This window comes from Anser brachyrhynchus (assembly GCF_964034855.1).
Source record: "Anser brachyrhynchus genome assembly, chromosome: 1".
Lineage (NCBI taxonomy): Eukaryota > Metazoa > Chordata > Aves > Anseriformes > Anatidae > Anser > Anser brachyrhynchus.
The window spans coordinates 45,411,834-45,431,587 of NC_137694.1; the positions used below are offsets into that span (position 1 = coordinate 45,411,834).

Genomic DNA, 19,754 nt, shown 5'->3' on the forward strand with positions numbered 1-19,754 from the left:
ATAGCATATTTTGCCCTACAATGAGTGAGATTGTCACCCTTTTACTTACTACTTTTCTGCATCAAATTTTACACAGCAGAAACTGTTTAAGAATATCCATATTGGGAAAGTAAATGCCCGTTCTGCTCAGCAAGGAAGAGATTAGAGCTCAGTAGTCCAAAACAGAAGATTAGGTTGCAGTCCACCCTGAAGGAGGCCTAAAAAATGTGCTGAAGTAGTAGCAGGGATGAAGCACTACTTAAAAACCACAGTACTTACTCCTGTCACTCATACAAAGTTCCTGTGATTCCGTTCCAAATTCGTTAGCAGAAATTCAAAGTCAAGAAAGGGGAGATACCATCGTTACATGTTCTTTCTCCATCCATTTCATCTCTTTTGAAACAGAAAGAAGGGGAAATCCTAGTGCTGCTAACTAGTATTTACAATCAAACACAAGATGCTGCAATTTTGCATTTCAGAAATCAAGGACTGCTAAGCTGTGATGACTAAGAAAACCAAACCCCAGAAGGACACAGTCCAACGATCCGCGCTCCAACAGGGAGCCCTCCATCTCACAACCAAAGCTCGGAATAGCGCAGTTATTTCACATCAGATACTGCAGGCAATTGAAATCTACTTCATATTAGGCATCTAATTCTTGAGAGCGCAGCAAGGAAGAAACTGATGCTGGGACTGCAGAAGAAAGTCACTCGCAGACAACCAAAGTTTTGCCATCGTCCTTTACAAAACAGATCCTGGTCAAAAGCAGGCAGCACCGCTCTGGGAGCAAGCCCCGGCCAAGAGCTAAGCTCCATGCCCATCAAGTTCAGCAGCACATTTGCATCAACTCTATAGCAATCTTTAAACTCACTGACTAGAAGATGCACGAAGCCCTTTTTACTGACCCCAACCCACCTCTCTGCAGTTTGAAAAACAGCAAGAGATGAACTAACTAATAATACTGAAACATAATTATATTTTGAAATCAACTCTAACCTATTCCTGCTCAAGAATATAGTACATAGATGGGTTTTAAAATACACAAAAGGAGTGATAAGGTGCCGTTCTCTTGCTTCCTCATGCTGTTACAGCATGTGCATAAGATAGCGCGTACATAAACTACTTTGTACACGTTTAAGAAAACACTGTTAAGGCCCATTGAAATGAAATACCCCTACAAGAAAGACCTTAGATCTGCCATGATACTAGAACAGCCAGGGGGAAACAAGCAAAAACACACTACCCCACCCCCACAAAAAACACCAGACCTTATTACTTAAGTGCTATGTGGCAAACACTATTTTAAACACTAATTCTTTTCTTTAGGCTGGAGTACCCAGTCTAGTAACAGCTAGCCAGAGCTAGTCAAAAACATGCCTTCTGAACTTTCACTAATTTAGTAGACTGTTTAATATAATTTTGAAATAAGAAGAGGATGAGGATCCCCCTATCAGGTTCACTCAAGAAAAATGCCATCTGACAGAACCAAACATACGATTAAAGTTTCTGGTACAACATAACAAAACCCAGTTTGATGAAAACATACACCTAACAGATCCAAACGGTTTAGCACAAGAACGTATGTATACATGCTTTTACTTACAGAGCTTACACTCACATTGCCCGCTAGATACTTGTATCTCCCTCCCAGTTTGCTTACAGGTAGAACCAGAAGATCTGAGCACCATCCTAATCCACACCAAACTACCTGCTGTTATACTTCGAAGACTGGTAAGCATTTGTAATTGTTAAAGCGTTAGTAAATTTTAACCAATCTCTTGAAAGGCACTGGTCTGTTCTTCAAGAACTAGATAGAAGGGGCCCGAAGAGATGCCTACTTATTCACCGATTCCTGACTCTTCATGCTGTTTCCATCTGATAAAAATAGGACAAAGTAGACAGAATTTACACACTAGAAATTAAAGAAAGCATCAAAATTACCTTAAAGAACAGAAGCATTCAGGACATTAAAACAAGATAAGTTTTGCAATCTTTCACAGATGCACTTAATTATCATAGCAATACTACACAAATACAAGTGTGGCAAAAGGTGGTTTGTAGAACCTAACACACCATTCCCCATGTGAACATTCAAGAACTCTTGATGCTAGTGGTTTTCCTGAGCAATTAATTTCCTTCCAACATGTGGTAAGGCCTTGGACAACTAAATTCTTAGCTCTGATAAAGGGATGTAAGGCCTAAGATGCCTCGTCTGATCTATGATCAGTCACTTAGAACATGTTTTGTATGCACAGGTAAATGAGTTTATTTCAGACGGTACATATTTCAAAGAGGTAGGCAAAATTTTAAGAAATAACTGTCAAGGTTAAGCCTTCAGGGCCCTTGCTTGGTAAGGGATCAAGATCTTGGTCAGAGTAATTTCAAACCATTTCACTTATATATAGAATATCCTAACTTTCCTGAACTACAGGAACAGATAGGAGGACATCTATCTGTTTATAATTAATATTTTTAATAAAAAAATAAAAGCCACATACTTGCGCAGATTCTCTGACCAAATTCTTTAATCCCAGCATTTCATTTAGAGGGCACCGTATAGCAGTTCTTAAACTTGCTGAAGAAAAGGCACCAACAAATTTTGAGAGCACTGTTCCTGAAAGGCACTCACCACCCTTCCTCTAGAAAGAAAGCTGTTAGGATCATCCAAGAGTCATCATTTAAAAAGCTAATAAGAGGCAGCACCTGAAGAAACAGTAAGTTAAAAGCAGAGATCATTTTATCATTGTATTCCCCCCTTTCCAAAACAATCCCTTCCCCTAGGATGAACTTTGCTTGCAATTCAGCCAAGTTCAACTGCCAAGCATTTCTAAACACTTACATGTGTTCATCTTGTTTATGAATTAGAAAGTCTACCACAGAATCCCAAAAGCTTAAGGTGCAACGCATCTGACTCCTAGACCACGTGCTAGTTCGCTACGTTATTAGAGAGACATGAAGAAACTGGATGCATATTTGAGTATTTGGAGGCCAGCTGAAACCAATCTGTCCCCTCAAACCTTACAGCTATTTTATTCTCTGCTCTTCATAAGACCGCACTTCGCTGTGCCTTCCCTGTGAAACAAATAAAACAGGAATACGGGGAGGACAGCAGGAATCTCATTCTTCCTCATATTTGTCTATCTATACAAGTGTCTGCTGTTAATGCCAGTCATCATGTTTACATGAATGCAAAGTCGAAGTACAGGGATGTCCAAGTTGAAACACTTGGAAACTAAAATGAAATACAGACAGTTAAAGCTCAGCGCATTATGAATCTGTACGGGCTCAGTAAACATGCGCTCGGCCAACATTAACTTCTAAAACTTGGGCAGGAGCAAGCGAACATCTGCAGGCCTAGAGTTTCCACAGCTTTAACCAGCTGATGGCTTTTGCTTACATTAAGATACGGTCCAAAGAATTACTGCTCCTGTGAACTACGCATTTGGTGTCACTATACTGACACAGTCATCTAAGCAATGGACTATTAAATCCTTCCTGGGACAGTAAGGAAGCGTTTTAAGGAAGCGATCTCATGTGTTTTCCCTCCTGTCTTCCCGTGCACACGGAGACAGCAGCAGCTCACTTTCAGCCTGGCAGGTAGAGCTCCGTGACAGTCACTGGAAGTCAGAGGAGAGTCCGCGCGCAGCCCTGTCATTTGCTCCTGCTAACGCACAAAATGGAAAGGGCTTCCAGCGCTTTGCAAGGGGGAGACGGAAAGTTACATGCCGATTATTTTACAGACAGGCAAATCTCAGGAGGTTACAGGGACGGTACAAAATAACACGAAAAAAATAAAACAAGACGCTGCCATTTGCCATCTGCCTCCCTCTCCCCCCCAATATTAAAATAAAAGCGCCTATCACAAGAACAAATGGAGCCCGGCCGCGGGGAGGAGGCAGGAGGGGAAGAGAGGAAATTTCCACGCAAACCCGGGGCTCCCCTCTCGGCCGGCCGCCCGTGCCCGGGGAGGCTCCGGGGCCCGGCAACCCCCGGCGGGGACCCCCGGCGGCCTCCCCCCGGTGCCCGGCGCCCCCCTCCCGGCGGCGGCCGCCGCCTCGCCCCGCGTCCCCCCCGCCGCCGGGGCCGGCCCGGGGGGGTGGGCTGAGGCCTGCGCCGTCCCGGCGAAGCCTCGGCGCTCTCGTAGGCAGGGCGGCCCGGCTCCCCCACCCCTCCTCCTCCTCCTCCCTCCTTCCTCCCCCGGCCCGGCCTGCGGCTCGCACTCACCCGCCTTCCTCGGCTCGGCTCGGCCCGGCCCGGCTCGGCCCTGCCCAGCCCGCGGTGCGTGTGCGCGGCTCTCTCTCCCTGCCGGGCCGGCGGGGGCGGGCGGGCGAGCGTGTGGGGAAGGAGGAGAGGGGAGAAGGAGGAGGAGGAGAAGGGTGGGGAGGGAAGGCGAGGGGAGCCGAGCGGAGAGCGGGGGGCGACCGCGGCGGCGCTCCCGGGGCGGGACCTGTGGCGGCGGCCGGCCGGGCGCTTCGGCGGCTGCTCCGACGGCCTTCAGGCGAGGGACGGGGAAGCTCCGAGCTCGGGGCGCTGCGCTGCCAGCCCGGCCACCATCTTACATTAGGGAGACTTGCCCTGGACGCCGCCTCCCCTGCGCTTGCGCCGCCGACAGTGGGCGGGGAGCGGCGGCGGGGGGCGGCCGCGGGGACGGGGCGCGACGGCAACAGCCGCGACGGCGCGGGGCCGCACGGGACTTGTAGGCGGCCGGGCCGGGCCGGGCCGGGCCCCCGGTGCCGCCCCCCTCCGGGCTGAGCCGCCCCGCACCGGGGGTCCCCGGCAGCCGCCCGCTGCGGTGGCAGCCACCTGTTGCTGGCCGTTAAACCCGGACAGGTCCGGCGCACCGGCTCTTTTTTTCATTTTATTTTATTTTTCTCCTTTCCCCTACCGTAGCCGTCGCATTGTTTTGTTATTATTTTTTAATAATTTTTTGTTATTATTTTTATTATTATTATTTTCTCCCGGCTCCGTTCGCCGCCCCTCGGGGGGGGGCCGTCCCGCCGCCTTCTGCCCCGGCTCCGAGGGGGGCCGGCCCCGCGGGACGCAGAGCCGCAAAAATGGGCCCCCCCCTCGGCCCCGGCCCCCCTCGGCCCCGGCCCCCCTCGGCCCCGGCCCCCCTCGGGCCCGGGGCCCGTCCCGGGCAGCGGCCAGAGGCGCGGCAGCAGCCGTCTGCTGGGTTCCCCCTCTCCAGTTTCAAAATTCAGGCAAATCCTGTCAAGTGACTCTGACGGGCGTCTTCCTGCAAAACCCGGAGGAAAGAATCCCTGCCCCGCCGGAGACTCGCGTCCTTGGTCTCTGTATTGACAGAAACTGAGGCAAAACCACGTTGCTGCTGCTCTCTTCTTTCTACCGCAGGCACCAAAAACCCCAGGCCGCGGGCCTGTCACACCTCAACCCGCAAATCCCCCTCCTTGTGCCTGCAGCCCCGTAGCGCACGAAGGACCCTCAGGACCTCGGCTACCAGACAAGAAGACAAGGCGCTTTTACTGCCTCTCCGGTGGCAGCTCCTGCCCAGCTCCTGCGGCTTCACCCTGGCTGTTCAGCCACCGCTTATCTCCCGCGCACGAGCTATTGGGACTTCTGCCACGGCAATACCCACCCGAGGCTTCTACTTACTTCAGCGGTCGCTAGGTGAGAGGTGTTCATCACCGTGGTCATCGCAGAATGCGCTCTTAACCGATCAGTGTAACTGATTCATGTAGCAATAAGATGTGTTTCATCTTTACATTTATCTCTTAAAGCATTATGTACTCATACAGCCTCTCACCACACGCCTGTTCTGCTAGCAACACAGTGCTTCGTGTTGGCTTCGCTTATTCTCCTTCCCAAAACAAGCCAACATTACCTCCTGCGTATAAAGTTTTATATCGATGTAAGTATATCCAAAACATCAAGCTCAATGAATTAACTTTACCACTTCTGGCTATAGGCAAGCTCCAAGCCTGCATAAAAATAAATAGTTTTCATTGGTAGTCTTGACATGTGTAACACAAATGCAATGCTCTTTTGGAAACAAAGCGCACAATGAAATTGAAAGAGCTGTATATATGAGAAATTCCGTGTTTGCATCTTCAACTCTAACATATACATCATAGATATAGCTACATAATAATCAAGTTCCAATGAATATATATAAAAATAATAGACTTTCTCAAAAAGTGTGTGTTTTGCACATTTTCATATCGAGCTCTATATAAATGATTAGGTTCCAAAAGTACCTATTATGTAAGTAACTTACATAAGGAATGTACTTGGTGACACACCTGGCGATGCTTCCTGATGAATAAAAGTAAGTGCTTTGACTCTAAAAGAAAAATGAAACTAATATATCTAAGAGCTGCGATTCATGGATCAGAGTTAAGGCTGTTTATTAAGTGGATTTGGTGGTTTTTTTAATCCACTGCTGAGGGGTCTTGCCCTTGCTAATAGGCTGTTCCTACTCCTTTGCTGAGCCCTGTATGAACACAAATTTCAGCACACTTCTTCTGTGAGAGTAATTCAGTAGGCCATCATGTGGCCATTTTAGATTTAAGGTGGCCATTGTTAGATTTAAGATGTCCTTCACTTAATTATTTTCTTGCTCTTAAGTAACCGTAGTTATTTCAATAGGTTATTCTTACTTACATGGCCACATTTTGACACCTTAATCACCTTTGGAAAGGTTTGTTTTTCATTTGTTTCAAATGGATCTGATAACTGAGAAGGACTGTTTCTAAGAAACTGTTTCTGTATCTACAAGGAAAACTTTTAAGAATGCATTTTCTTGGAAATAACCAATGCATACCAGCTAGCGTACAAATGTGCATCCATAGGATTTACATTTTCGGCTTGCCCTCCACTTCCCCTGGCTTGGATGATTAGTACTTAACACAAGCACTTCAAGATGGTGAAGGCTGCAAAGCAACTGCACAGACTGCCAGATGAATAGCTGGCAAGAAAAACCCAACAGGGCAGCACCTCTGGGTGTGGAGATGTGCAGCATCATTGCCCCCGGGCTGGCCAGCCACCCAGGCAGCCAGGTGCTAGCTGGATTGACCCTGGTCTGTCAGTGTGCTGGAAATACAGACCGCGTGCATGTTTCAGTGTGCTAGTACTGAGAAAATCCTTCAAGATTTGGAAAGCTGATGCTCCTGAGTTGTGCTGGAAGCAGTGGTTGGACGTGTGCACCTGTATTTCATACTGACAGTCAGGTTTCATCAACAGAAAAAAAAGATGTTTTTCCAAGCTTCTGCAGAGCCTCATCGATTAGTATGGAAAGTTCACAAGTATTAGTGCGGAGTCATATACAATAGCTGATGACAGGATTTTTAGAAATTCAGCCTTATTTACTGCACCAACAGTAAGAATTGCTCCCTGGACTGCTATGGATGTTAATGATGTTGCCATTTCTTTTGTCACTCTGGGAGACCCAGACATCTTTCTGCTCCTCTGGCTAATGACGCCTTTTACTGGGCAAATGTGCTGGATAAAGGAACTATATAACTGTTCTGAGTAACAGTAGAATAATAACGAAGGGCTTTGTTGGAAAAATGAAGGGCAGGTGGAGGAGCCTTACAAACACTCTGATCAATATTCGCTGCAAGTGACAGATGCTCACCATGTCTTGCTCAAAATCTATGAGAGAAGCAGGAGGTGTCCAAACTGCTCAGGGAAGCAGGATGTGGGATTTTGTCCTGGTCTTTTTTAAATGAGAGAATATATTGGTGAAAAATGAATGTGTTGTAGCCAAAGATATGAAAGAAATGTGTCTTTGTTACTGCTTTTGTTAAGAATCAGTGTTATTAGGGAAAGATGAGAACTTCGGGATGCCTCTGCCAATTTTTTCATGGTAATCTTTACTTACTCAGCTTAACTCTGGCACAACACACTGCAAGTGCTAACTGCCCCTACCTTTGCAAATGAAAGCAGAAATCACTCCTGTTTCTGGAAAGGGCACAGAAATCCATGGGGACCTACAGCGAGTCACCACTACTCTTGTTAATCTCAGGGTGCACTTGAGGTACTAATACGCATATAACATCCTAATATTCTTCAGAGGTCTGCTTCCTTCTGCACAATTTCCAGCAAAGAGTCCCAAACTCTTCTGAATCTAGATATTTGTGTGCAAGCTAACACAAGTTGTCACCAGCATCCTTCAGCTCGTCTCGTGCCTTCTGGCTTCTGTGCTAAAATCCATTCACAGGATCCATGGACTTCTCCTTCCTATTCCCCTTTTCTCTTTTGAAACGTTTTTTATGCATTGAGCAGCTTGCAAGGCTCATGTACCTCATCATTATGGTGCCTTGGTTGCCAGTGACAAATTGCAAATATTTGTCATTTCTACACTGAACACAGTGCCCATGATAATAGGTTTCTCTTTCTTAATTTTTTTCTTTTTTTCTTCCTTTTCCTTTTCCTTTTCCTTTTCCTTTTCCTTTTCCTTTTCCTTTTCCTTTTCCTTTTCCTTTTCCTTTTCCTTTTCCTTTTCCTTTTCCTTTTCCTTTTCCTTTTCCTTTTCCTTTCCCTTTCCCTTTCCCTTTCCCTTTCCCTTTCCCTTTCCCTTTCCCTTTTCCTTTCCCTTGCCTTTTTCCCTTTCCCTTTTCCCTTTCCCTTGCCTTTGCCTTTGCCTTTTTTCTTCTCAATTTGGTATGTCATTCCCATGTGCTTTTTCAGTCTGGGCTTCCCTAGGAAATGGATGTTTCCAGGGAACCTGGTTGCATGTAACAAAGAAAGATACCTCTCACTTTTCTCTGTTCTATAGAAAGCCTGTACTGGTTCTGGAACGGGAAGAAGGGATGATCCTGAACTTGTGAGAGGTGAAGAGGAACAGGATTCAAATTTGCAGAACATGTGCACCTTGGTAGGGATTTTACCTTGAAGTGCGTTTCCAAGAGATGAGGCAAAAGTCTTACCGAAAAAGGCGATGGATAAATCAGAGGAGTATGCACTCAGAGGAGTAGTGCTGAAAAAACTCAATTGCAGAAGCAAATGAGAGACGCCATACAGATGAGCAAGATGGTTGCATCACTTTGCTCTGTGCATAGTAAAATGGGATGCAGTCTTTGCCTTAAGATCTCTGGTAGCACATACAGGTCAGCATCGTGTGTGCTAAAAGAGAACAGACTTTAGAGAGATTGGCCTGAATCCAAGGATTTGATATTGCTAAAGATTTGATTATAAGTGTCTCATAATCTCAGCATTTTGAAATGTTTAATTTTGGTAATTTGTCTCATAAAACGTGAAAGGAGCTAAGAGCTCAGTGTGCTGAGCAACGTATGAGCCAAATTAAATCTGCTATTGCTTTTTCCCTTTCTGCATCCACTGTTGCAATAAATATGTCTGCCCTGCAATCTGCCTTCCCTTTAACTCATGCTGGGCCACCGTGTTGTTTGAGCAGCAGGAAGAGCAGCAGCGAGGCCAGAAGCGCAGCCAAGCAGCGTGAGGTGGGGACGTGGATTGGATTCTCCTTTGTGGAAGGCCACAACGACCACACTGGGGAAGACAGTGCCAAACTGGTGGAGAGAGGTTCGTGGTTCATGCAGCTCATTTCCACCGCCAGTGATGGCATCCAGATACTACCTGGTTTGGAGATGCAGTGCTCCACTCGAATACAGGATGTGACAGCAGTATTTCCCTCAGCAGCACTTGCAAACTGACCATCTCTCTGGATTTCAAAAGGCATTTTTGTAACTTCAGTCTTTGCATTTCAGTGTAGTGGTTTGAAACAAATACTAGCTCTACAACGCCCTGTATGAAGTGACATCATTTGACAGCTGTTGTAAATCACATGAGTACATTACAATACCGGGGTTCAGTGGCAATCTCACACATATAAATCTTTTCCAACTCATCCAGTTCTGGGGATTTAGAAAGAAAAGTCCTGGAGATCCTGCTCACACCCCTTGTGCTCTTGCAGCCAGTGTTTGCTTTATGGTGGCACTGCTCCACCTCTCAGGAATGTCTCTCTCTTGCATTCAGTTTGGCAAATCCTAGTATTTGAGGCACCATCATATAGTCAGGCCTGGGTGTGCTACACACAACCCATGAGACAGTATCGGGAAGAAAAGAGGTGCTGCTCTAGGGAGCGTGTGAATTTGGCTGGCGGGACTGGAACTGCAAAGGAAGCCACCAGCATTCATCTAGATGTAATCCAGATGATCTTGTAACAGAAGAGGGCACTCAGGGGCCAGACAGCAAATAAACCACATCACGTTATGCAACGAGGGAAAATCGTTGCGAGAGTGGAAAGAATCCTCCTGTGAGCTCGATGCAGCTTATAGCTGGTGAGCCTGGGGTTCATTCATGCAAAATGAAAGCCCAGTCACTTTAAAACAATCTCTGTGAATGCACTCGAGACAGCTCATCGAAAACATCTGAAGTAACATCCCTGTGTAGGCAGGACTTCATTATGTTACTTGTTATTGTTTTCAGTGAGTCCTCACCTGCTCTTTAAAGCGCAACATACATTACGAGAGAAAATTATTGCTCATTGTTGTTGTATTCCTTAATTGCCTTCTATATTAGTGCGTTCAAAGGAATGCATTTTTCCTCTTCTGCCCTCTGCCTGCATCCAGCAGCACTCAGCGTTTTCTACAGAGCTCAGAATTGCTTGCATTCTTATAAAAATGCCTCAGCCATATGGGATTTGCTGAGACCAAATAAAAAGTGCATGACTTGGGAAAATGCAATACTTTATACTGTGTATTGATTCCATGGCCACCGTACAAACAGAAAGTATTAGTGAAAAGAATGTCCACAGGCTTTAGCAGTGTTAGAGTTCACGTTCTGCACAGGCCAGGCATGGCCGGAGCTCGCCGGTCAAGAAAGTATGACGTTGCACTAAGGGGCAGGGGTGAACTTTGATGCTTGTAAATATATTGCACCAGCCAAGCTCCAGCTGCAACCTTGCAGTTTTCCAGGCAGATCTACTTCCTTTTGCCAAAGGAATGTGAGCGACTGCAGCTAATTTTGTGCTGTATAAATAATGCTGATAGAGAGACGAGCCTGAGATTAGATAGGCTAGATAGCCAAAATAATAGATTAAATCGGAAAGGTGAAGCATTTGTTAATCAGAAATATGAGCATGTTCCTTAAGAAGCTGCAGGAACCTCACTGTAATGATGACGAATGAGAGATCCCAGAATAATAAGATCAGTCTTGCATATAGGCAGAGCTGCATCTGAGACTCCGTATGACATGGATGTGCTTGTTGTACAGAGAAATTGGGCCTTTATGTTCTGATAGAGGACATTTCCTCTTCTTAATGGCCTGCGCTTGACATGCTGACAGAGCGAAGGCTGTGCTGTGTGCCTGGTGCTGCTCTGCTCTTTCCCCTTCTGCTCCATCTTCCCTCCAGCATCTTCCCTCCTGTGGCATTACAGGGCCAGACTGAGGGACGCTAAGGCCAGGGATCATTGCCGGGGGGACAGACACCAGGCTGGTATCCTGACCGTAGCGTTCAGCTTAACAGAGACACCAGAAGGATGGCAGGTATTTATCTACTTTAATATATAGCTTTGTATCTCTCCTATGAATTTCCAAAGTTTACTGTATTTTCCCCTGCAACATTTAAATAATTGTCACATTACTGCGTGAATAGTAAAATCTCCTGTTAACAGGTCAGACGTGCAATTGAAGCCCTGACTAGACCCAGTTTGTTTTATTCCTAATAATCTAGCGCTTGTTTTTTTAAGGAATGACAAAATGCCTCTGATTCTTAAATAAGTTATTTTAAGCTGCAGTCAGCCAGCCTGTGACAGGAGCCACGTTTTGCTAAACCGTGCAAATCATGTGCTGATTTTTACTTAAGGTTTTCTTTTCTTCTCCTTACTCTCCTTGTATCATTTCTGGGAAACCAAAACATTGCATGGAAAGCTTCTGCACAGATGTGCCATCAGCACTTCCACTGCTTAAGTATTGTGTCGCTCTTACCTGAGGAGTTGTTTTATAAAAACTCACTGTAGGCTGGGCCTTGAAAGGTACTGCACAGTTGTTGGATTGACATGTGGAGAAGGAAGGATATGCTGAGTTCTTTGCTCTAGTCTATTCCTAGCGCTCCCTCTCCTAACTAGGAAATAAAAGAGTATAACATCTAAAAGCCACAACTTTCAAAATTTTCAGATGCTTATATTTGCATAGGATCCCAGAAAAGTAGCTTGATTTCCAAAACAGGTGAACATTTCCGATTTCTGTGAAGAACAATGAAAACTCGTCATTCTCTGAAAGATCGTTTCATTCTACAAGTTTCCCACACAGGATTTCCACACCGAGTATCAGGCCCACACTGTGGAAAACATTGGTACAGGATGACGATACAAAACAGATGTGGGCACCCACCAGATTCTACCAAATGTATCTAGAATCTGCCATGTTTAATCTCCTAGGCATATTATGTTGGAATGAATTATAAAAAGACTTCAGGGTGAAGCTATGACTAATCAGAACGGTAGGTAACAAGAAGTCTGCTGAGAGAAGAAAGCAGGGAATTCGCTGCAGAGCAAGATGCACAGGGTGCTGCGTAACAGGAGGCTCTGCCAAAGGCTAGCTGCACGTGGGCAGCCTTGTCACCCTTCAGAGGCAACCCTTTCATTCAGCCGGTCTGCAGGCAGTCACTTTCTTCACTCTCCTGCACGGAAGCAGCGGAGTAAAAGCGTCAAGATGAGGTGGGCAGCCTGCTACTTCCCACTTTGGTGAGGAGACTTTGCCAAAATTAGGGACATGAGAGAAATGAGCTGCTGGTTGCCTTCCTCTTCAATCCTCTTTGCAGATAGGAATCTAGACACTGGACTTTCTTCCTGCTGCATAATATATACCTTTCCTCATTCTTCTGAGCAGTGTATACATTGACTCATTTCTGTCAAACTTCAAAGGCACAGAAATCAGAGGGAGATCTCTCAGACCTCTTCTCACCAGAATGAAGTCATATCGTCTCACCTCAGGACAGGCAAACAGTGAGTAGTCTGAGCTGAGATCTTAAAGATGAGGGTATTATCATTTCATCTTCAGGATCTAGTTAAAATCCAAGCTTCTTATCCAAGGTTGTCTCAATCTAGTAGGCAAAAATACCAATGTGGATTTCATTTTAAAATTGTTAAATAGGTACAGTATCTATTTATTGAGGTACAACTATTTTCAGGAAAAGGCAAAGAGCAGAAACAGAATGCAGGACTCAAAATCTAAAGTAAGACTGCTGAAAGAATAACAATGGTTCTATTGTATGCCTGTACAAAAGCAAATATGATGGCCTAATTGAGTTTTATTGGGTGCTGCTTTCTAATTGTTGATGTGACAGAATGATCCAAACTGTAGAAGGCGCTTGGCTAATACTCTGAGTAGTGTGATTCCTTAAGAAAACCTAGCTATGACACAGCATCCACCTTTAATTGATACCTTTCATCTCAGATAACTGAGGAATTAAGAGGATAAACATAGCCACCTTAGGTTTTCATTACTTGTCTGTCTCTTTTATAGGCCTTTACAGTTCAGTAGCTCTAAATGTCATGAAGCAACCAGTTCATGAGAGAAGTCTCCACGAAATTCAACACACACAAGTTCAAAAGGCTGGTTGCTTTAAACCCTCTTTGAAGCTTTCACACATGTGAAATCCAAGCAGTTGTTTTAAATAAAAGCTCTAAACGTGAGCCGTGGCAGCTCAGTCTGCAGAGGGCTTGTGAATGCAGAAGAGTAGACTGACAGCACAATTACCTGTAAGGTGTGCCCGCTGCGTGCTGGGAAAAGGCTGAGCTTGGGTTTTTGTTCATGTCACCACATGTGACAGAAGGTCACCTGAAAGGTGATTCCTGCTGTCCTACCTCTGCAGTCCTCATGCTGACTGGCTCTGGTAATCAGGCTGCCTGCTGAGGACTGTCTTTGTCTGGCACAGCTGACTCCAGCCATGATTTGGTTGGGAAGGATGTGGGCATCATGCCAGAACATACGTCGCACTGGGTGACACTAGCTGTGTGTGGTGGCAGAACCAAACCTCCTAACTGCCTCCTTACTCTTCCCTCTTAATTCTGAATATCAACAATTAATACTATCCCCTAATTCTCTCCAAGTCTGTGTCTGCATGATATTGTTGGATCCTTTTTTATGGAGCCATGAATGGAGAGAAAAGACAGGTAACTATTAGATGAGATCAATCTGTCTATTGAGAGCACTGGGGCTATATGACTCATGGAATTATCTGAGTAGGCAAAAAAAAAAAAAACACAACAAAGTATTAAAAGAGTGGTTGTGATCAATACAAATAAAAACACATTTTTGTTCTTGCTAAGAACAGGGAGAAAAAAAAAAAAAGGTAACCTTGTAATATAGATTGGCTTGGTTTGAAAACACCCATAAGGAAAAAAAGGTTATAGCTGGTCAAGTTCACAGAGCTGGTGAAAGCGGTGTCCCCTTTCACACATGGATCAGGCTTTCAAGAATTCTCCAAAGTAGCAGGAACTTAGGTTACATTTCTTCATGATTTAGGCAGAAAGTAAATTGGTATTTGAGTCTTACATTACTTGAGCAAGAGCTCTAAGACAGTAGAGGACCCTGGACTGTGCTTCTGTTGGTTCTTTTGATTGAGGCTGATGCTTTTTTCCAAGAGACTTGAAGACTGAAACAGACCACATGAGAAAGATGCTTTACCTGGTGGTCAGATTACTCATCTGAATGGTGGAATTATCTCTATGACCCTCTGGCAGGCTCCAGTTCCATATCCAGTGAAAGTTCAATTATATTTTGCAAAATGAAGTGGCACTAACAAGAAAGACTGAGGGCGTACACTGCCAAAGTCACCTCCAACCTTTATGGGAAGTAGGGGAGATGTGTTAAGCAGAGGGAAGGGTACATATAGCAAGCCTCCGACAACCTGAAAAATGATCTGAACTCCTCCAGTGAAAGGGAGGCATTAAGCCTTCTTATAATGCTGGCTTGACGGCAAAATTGACACTCAAATTTCTCAGAAGTTCTGGAAAATCACTTTGAAATACATTTACCATCTGCCAGGATAAAACAATGTCAAACTAAGTCACCCAAAATGTACAATCAAATCTTCATTAAAAATAAGGCCACCTCATTTTTAGGGTATTTCTCATAGCTTAGCGTTCTTGTGTAGTTATATTCCAAATACACCTAGAAGCAAACCTTTTCCTTGGTGTCTTAGAACGAGACAGTACCTCAAGCTGCTCCTGGGCTGGACTTCACCGCAACTTCTCGTCTCTTCAGACAGACTGTAAATTAAATAGGAGTGAAAGTATTATAAAAAAAATAATTTAGTTAATAGAAAGATGCCTAGGAAAGCAGCCAAGTGACACATTCTGAATATTATTTCCAAGCAAATATTGATTGCCATTTGTAAAGAGATAGCACAAGATGTAAAGCTATCTTGAGATCATAACCATAATTACTGCTGTCTACTGAATGAGGACTGGTATGACCCTTGATGCAGATACCAACCATAATGATGAATGTGGGTCACTATTTTTTTTTTTTTCCTGCAAGTTCTTGACCTTTGAATTTCTGTTCCTGAAATCGGTGTTTCTTGTATGCAGCTTTCACTAGGTTATTAACTTTGGAGTGAACTATTCTCCTAAGTATGCTTCATTATCCATAATAATTCCACAAAAGTTAATTTACAATAGGAGTAGTTTTGACTTGCAGAAGGACCTAACAGATTACCATTCCACCATGTTGGACACCTGCAGACACACACAATTAACTCTGAGAAATTTATCTTTTCCATTGGTTAGGTCTCATATTATTTGAGAGTTCATATTAGCTGACCAGGTGTTTTTCAGCACTACATTTCCAAGACAGAGGATTAGCTTTGTCTGACTTAAATAGGAATGTTCTTGAATGATTAGGGAAATTCATTTTGGCTATCTGATGCCATCTAGAAGGAAGGTATGAAAGTGGTATGTGCCATGCAGCTTGGAAACCTGCAGATAAGATAAAGGTTTTCCACTATTCTACCATTAAACACGCTAGCAACTGAATGAGCATAGCCATAGTCACCAGCCTTGATCACTCAAGCACGTAATACAGTTCAGTGCTTCAACATCTAAGGTGTCACCTTGGTAGGAGTTATTGAACATGTGGTCTCAACAATTGCTCTATTAAATGTGAACAGCTCCTATTGCTTCTCATTATCCTTCTGCAGCACAGTCATAACCAAATAAGGCAGGAGGAGACTTTAACAGATTTGTGACTTCTCGTGAAATAATTTGGCACCAGAGACAATTAATACAGTTGCCCATTTCAGAAATTTAATTTGTTCTGCTCATGTCCTGCAGATTCTTGCTGCTGAGGATAATTCTTTCTGATCCTTAGAAAATTTTAACAAAACAAAAATGGACTGGAGCAGAAAGCAAATCCTTTCTTATGCTTCCTATTCATACAGGTTTGTCTTTCAAATAGGCTATCTCAGAGCATCGAGACAGGGAAAGTACTTCAGTAACTGACGGTCAGAACTGTGCAAGACAAATTCTGCACACATTTTCAGTGTGGAGAAACTTATCCTCTTGTACCCAGAGAATGCCAAAGTGGACGACAATGGGAAAATGATTAACAGAGTGGCAGTATAATTTGTGAAGCAAATTTATGTTGCAGTAGAGAAGGCATTGCCAGATGCCATTTTTCCCAAGTCACGCTGGTTCCCATCAAATTCATTCAGTTTATAAGTGTAAAGTCCTGATTTTTCCAATTTGGCTCAGATTATAACTGTCAGGATGCTTTCTCTCCCATCTCCTGTATCACTACTACTTAAAGAACCCCCGTGCTTTACATTCTTAGCACAGGCATTTTTGTGCAACCTTACACACCTTCAGTGTTGCCAAAGTGACCTCATTACACTTCTGTGGCTTTACACCTAATCCAGCACAGCCATTCTCTGATGAGAATCCAGAAGTTAAGCATACAATTCAGCTTTCGAGATACATAAAAGATGCTGTGGAAAGAGCTCAGTGTGAATTTCAGAACGAAGTCTGAAATTGTGGGACTGGCAACTAGCAAAAACATCAACCATCTGTAAATCTGATACGGAAATCCCTGAACAGAATGAATATCAATGAGGCAGCTGATGTGCCAACATGTCTACTGACTATATCAAATATCTCCATTTGGCTTGTACTTTGCTTTTCTGTCATTTTCCCTGTTGTATGTTTCTTCACCTCTTGTTGTCGATTACTAGCAGTTAACATCATTACAACAATCAGATTATATCCTACGTTAATAACTGCTGCATTCCCTTCAGACAAAAGCTATTTAAATTCTGGGAGAGAGAACAACGAATAAAAAGACAGAGAGCTTTAAGGCCCCAAAGCAGGAATTAGCAAAAAGTTGCCAAAATAGTTCAAGAGACATCACACAGCCAAGAATGGTATTTTCAATTTACCTCTGCAGCCCAGACAGGGATCACAAATACCCAGTTGTCAAGCAGGAAAGTTACTTGATTCCATTTATCAAGGCATTCATTTGCAACTGGATGTTGATCGTCAATAATTGTCCTAACTGACATAGGGAGGACAACATCCGCCATTGTTCAGCTCCCTTCCCTCCATTCCCAGATCCTGAGGAAGGTATTCGTACAACTTTGCGAACATTTAGCTTTTTGTTGCCTTGGACTAGATAAACCACTTCTCCAAGCTAGCAACAACCTCACACAGTTTCTCTGATGAGCTTAGAAACCATGGTGACAGTAGAAATATCTAGGATGAAAGACAGAGAAATTACAAAGTTATTTTTTTGAGAATCACTGCAGGGAAAGGTCTTACACTTTTCTTCTAAGATTTGAGGCTGAGCTAATCATCTTGATGTATAAAACACACCTTTTCGCTACAAAGAGAGGATTAGAGTGCTAAGAAGTTTTCCGGAAAATTAGACAGCGTGGTAAGAAAATTCAGGGATTTTACTCCACCAACTTAACGGAACCCAAAACCACATTCTTTTTCTGTGTTCAGATAGGGCCAGGCTAAAGATCCAGTCGATCAGCATTCCAGGCTACTGTGAAATGTTACACCCATTTTTACAGATGAGTAAGCTGAGATGCACAGTGTTGGTGTCAGTCAAAATCAGAGCTAGAGGAAGTAAATTTTAAGGTCTAATCAGTAGCCAGAAATACTTTCAACTTTCTGGGTAAAAAAAAAATATTTCAAAATGTAAATGCTCATCTATATTTATGTAGGTGTACGTCTACAGGGCATCTTCTTCAGCTACCAGGCAGAAAATACTTTGGATTTTCATTTCAGTTAATCACACAGGTTATGATCCCCATGACTGCACTCAAGATTAAAGGTACAAGATTATGGATGGCCTCCTGGGCATTAGAAAAAATGTTTATTACTAGCAATTGTTCTTCCTAATCATAATAAAATGCAAACTAAATAAATTGTATTATCGTTACTGTTATCTTTGTATCCTGGTATGTGATTTGACTATGAAAAGCAATGACTAGATTTAATATTATTAAAAATAATAATGTTACCTCTGTATTACAGCAGAAAGCATCTAGAATTTCCAGTCAAGGACCAGGCATCCATGGTGCAGCTAATTTTAGTCCTTACTAGCAGTTATTGCTACCTACAGAAAATAGCACGCTTTATACAAGATCTCACGTGGCACAAGCAGAATTCACTACCCTGCAGGCAATCTGGGGACCTCCTTTCCTTGGAATCCAGAGGAATTGCTATCCATCTCGGGCATTCAGTGCCAGCCTACCTTTGATACTTCACAGATTTCCATCCTCTAATTAAGGATGAAAGAAGCATGTGTCCCTCACTGAACCCAGCTGTCTTGGAGGAGAACTTCCTAAGAGCTATTGTTAGGAAGAGGAATGAGGTATTCTTTTCCTATAGTGACTCGGCAAAAATAGCTTAACAAACCAGCCAGCGATCCCAGGTAAACAGTAAGATCCTCAATTAAAGGAGAGCCAATAAAGCAAGAATAAGCAAAGAATTACTAGCCATGGACTTGCCTACTCATCAAAGCACAGATGAATGCAGCTATGCTGACATAAATACGTTTAGAATGTATGGAATGGTGTATCTAGCTACAACTCTTCCTTCATTCATACTAGGAGTTGTACTGTCACAACTGTTTTCCATTAAAAATATCACATTGCCAACAGAGAAAGAGTAAAATATATGCTATGCAACTGAAGCTAAGCATGGTATTTCTCTTCTGAAGTTCAGCTGCTTAATGACCTACCCCATACCATCTGCTCTTTTCATGGAGATTTTTCTTCACATTGCTACGTGACTGGTGGCCCATTGGCAAAGAACCCAAAGAATTATCTGGAAATTTAACATCTTCAATCTGCAGTGGTTAGACAGGATTTTTTTTCCTCCAAGAGATTAAAAAAAAAAAGTGTGTGCAATCTGGCTGCATCTGAATGCCAAAAGCACTACAACAGCTCTTAATGCCTGGGAAAGGCTTTTTTAAAAAATTGATTCGTTTATCTTTTTTTTTTTTTTTTTTTTTTTCTTTTGGCCTTGTTTCTTAAGGAAATGGGGCTTAGGAAATCACACTCTGCCTGCCAAATATTTTGAGTAGCTTTTGAACCTGTTGCAATTCCTACGCCAAGTCCAGCCTAATATGATCAAGGGGTACAAGGACTCAAAAGTTTATGTCCTCACCAGTTTTGTGAAAGTCAGGGAAAATGAAAAGGAAAAAAAATCAAAATGAGGACAGCCCCCTGTGGTTGTAAAGATTGAAGTAAAACCTCAAGCTATCCTTTAAGTTTGCTGTGGCTGGCTGATCAGCACAGGTGTCTCTGAATGTATCACAATTCCCACTTGCTTTATTCCCTCTCATAA

At 43.6% G+C, this 19,754-nt stretch overlaps 1 protein-coding gene and 1 long non-coding RNA gene across 7 annotated transcripts in view; one reads left to right on the plus strand and one right to left on the minus strand.

Annotated features, from left to right (window-relative positions):
• CNOT4 (CCR4-NOT transcription complex subunit 4) overlaps positions 1 to 19,754 on the minus strand; it is a 90,419-nt gene that overhangs the window by 68,358 nt on the left and 2,307 nt on the right. For 2 of the 6 annotated variants that reach the window (XM_080595598.1, XM_080595606.1), the window contains exon 1: positions 4,204 to 4,583. The gene's annotated coding sequence lies outside the window, so the exon portion shown is untranslated. Of the gene's footprint in view, positions 1 to 4,203; positions 4,643 to 15,119; positions 15,174 to 19,754 lie in introns of those variants that run through there. The other 4 variants (XM_080595599.1, XM_080595604.1, XM_080595602.1 and 1 more) reach the window with 4 other exon arrangements.
• Positions 4,710 to 19,540, plus strand: LOC308196622. The gene is made up of 3 exons (XR_013952309.1): positions 4,710 to 5,848; positions 8,717 to 11,445; positions 18,438 to 19,540. It is a non-coding gene; the product is annotated as an uncharacterized lncRNA (long non-coding RNA).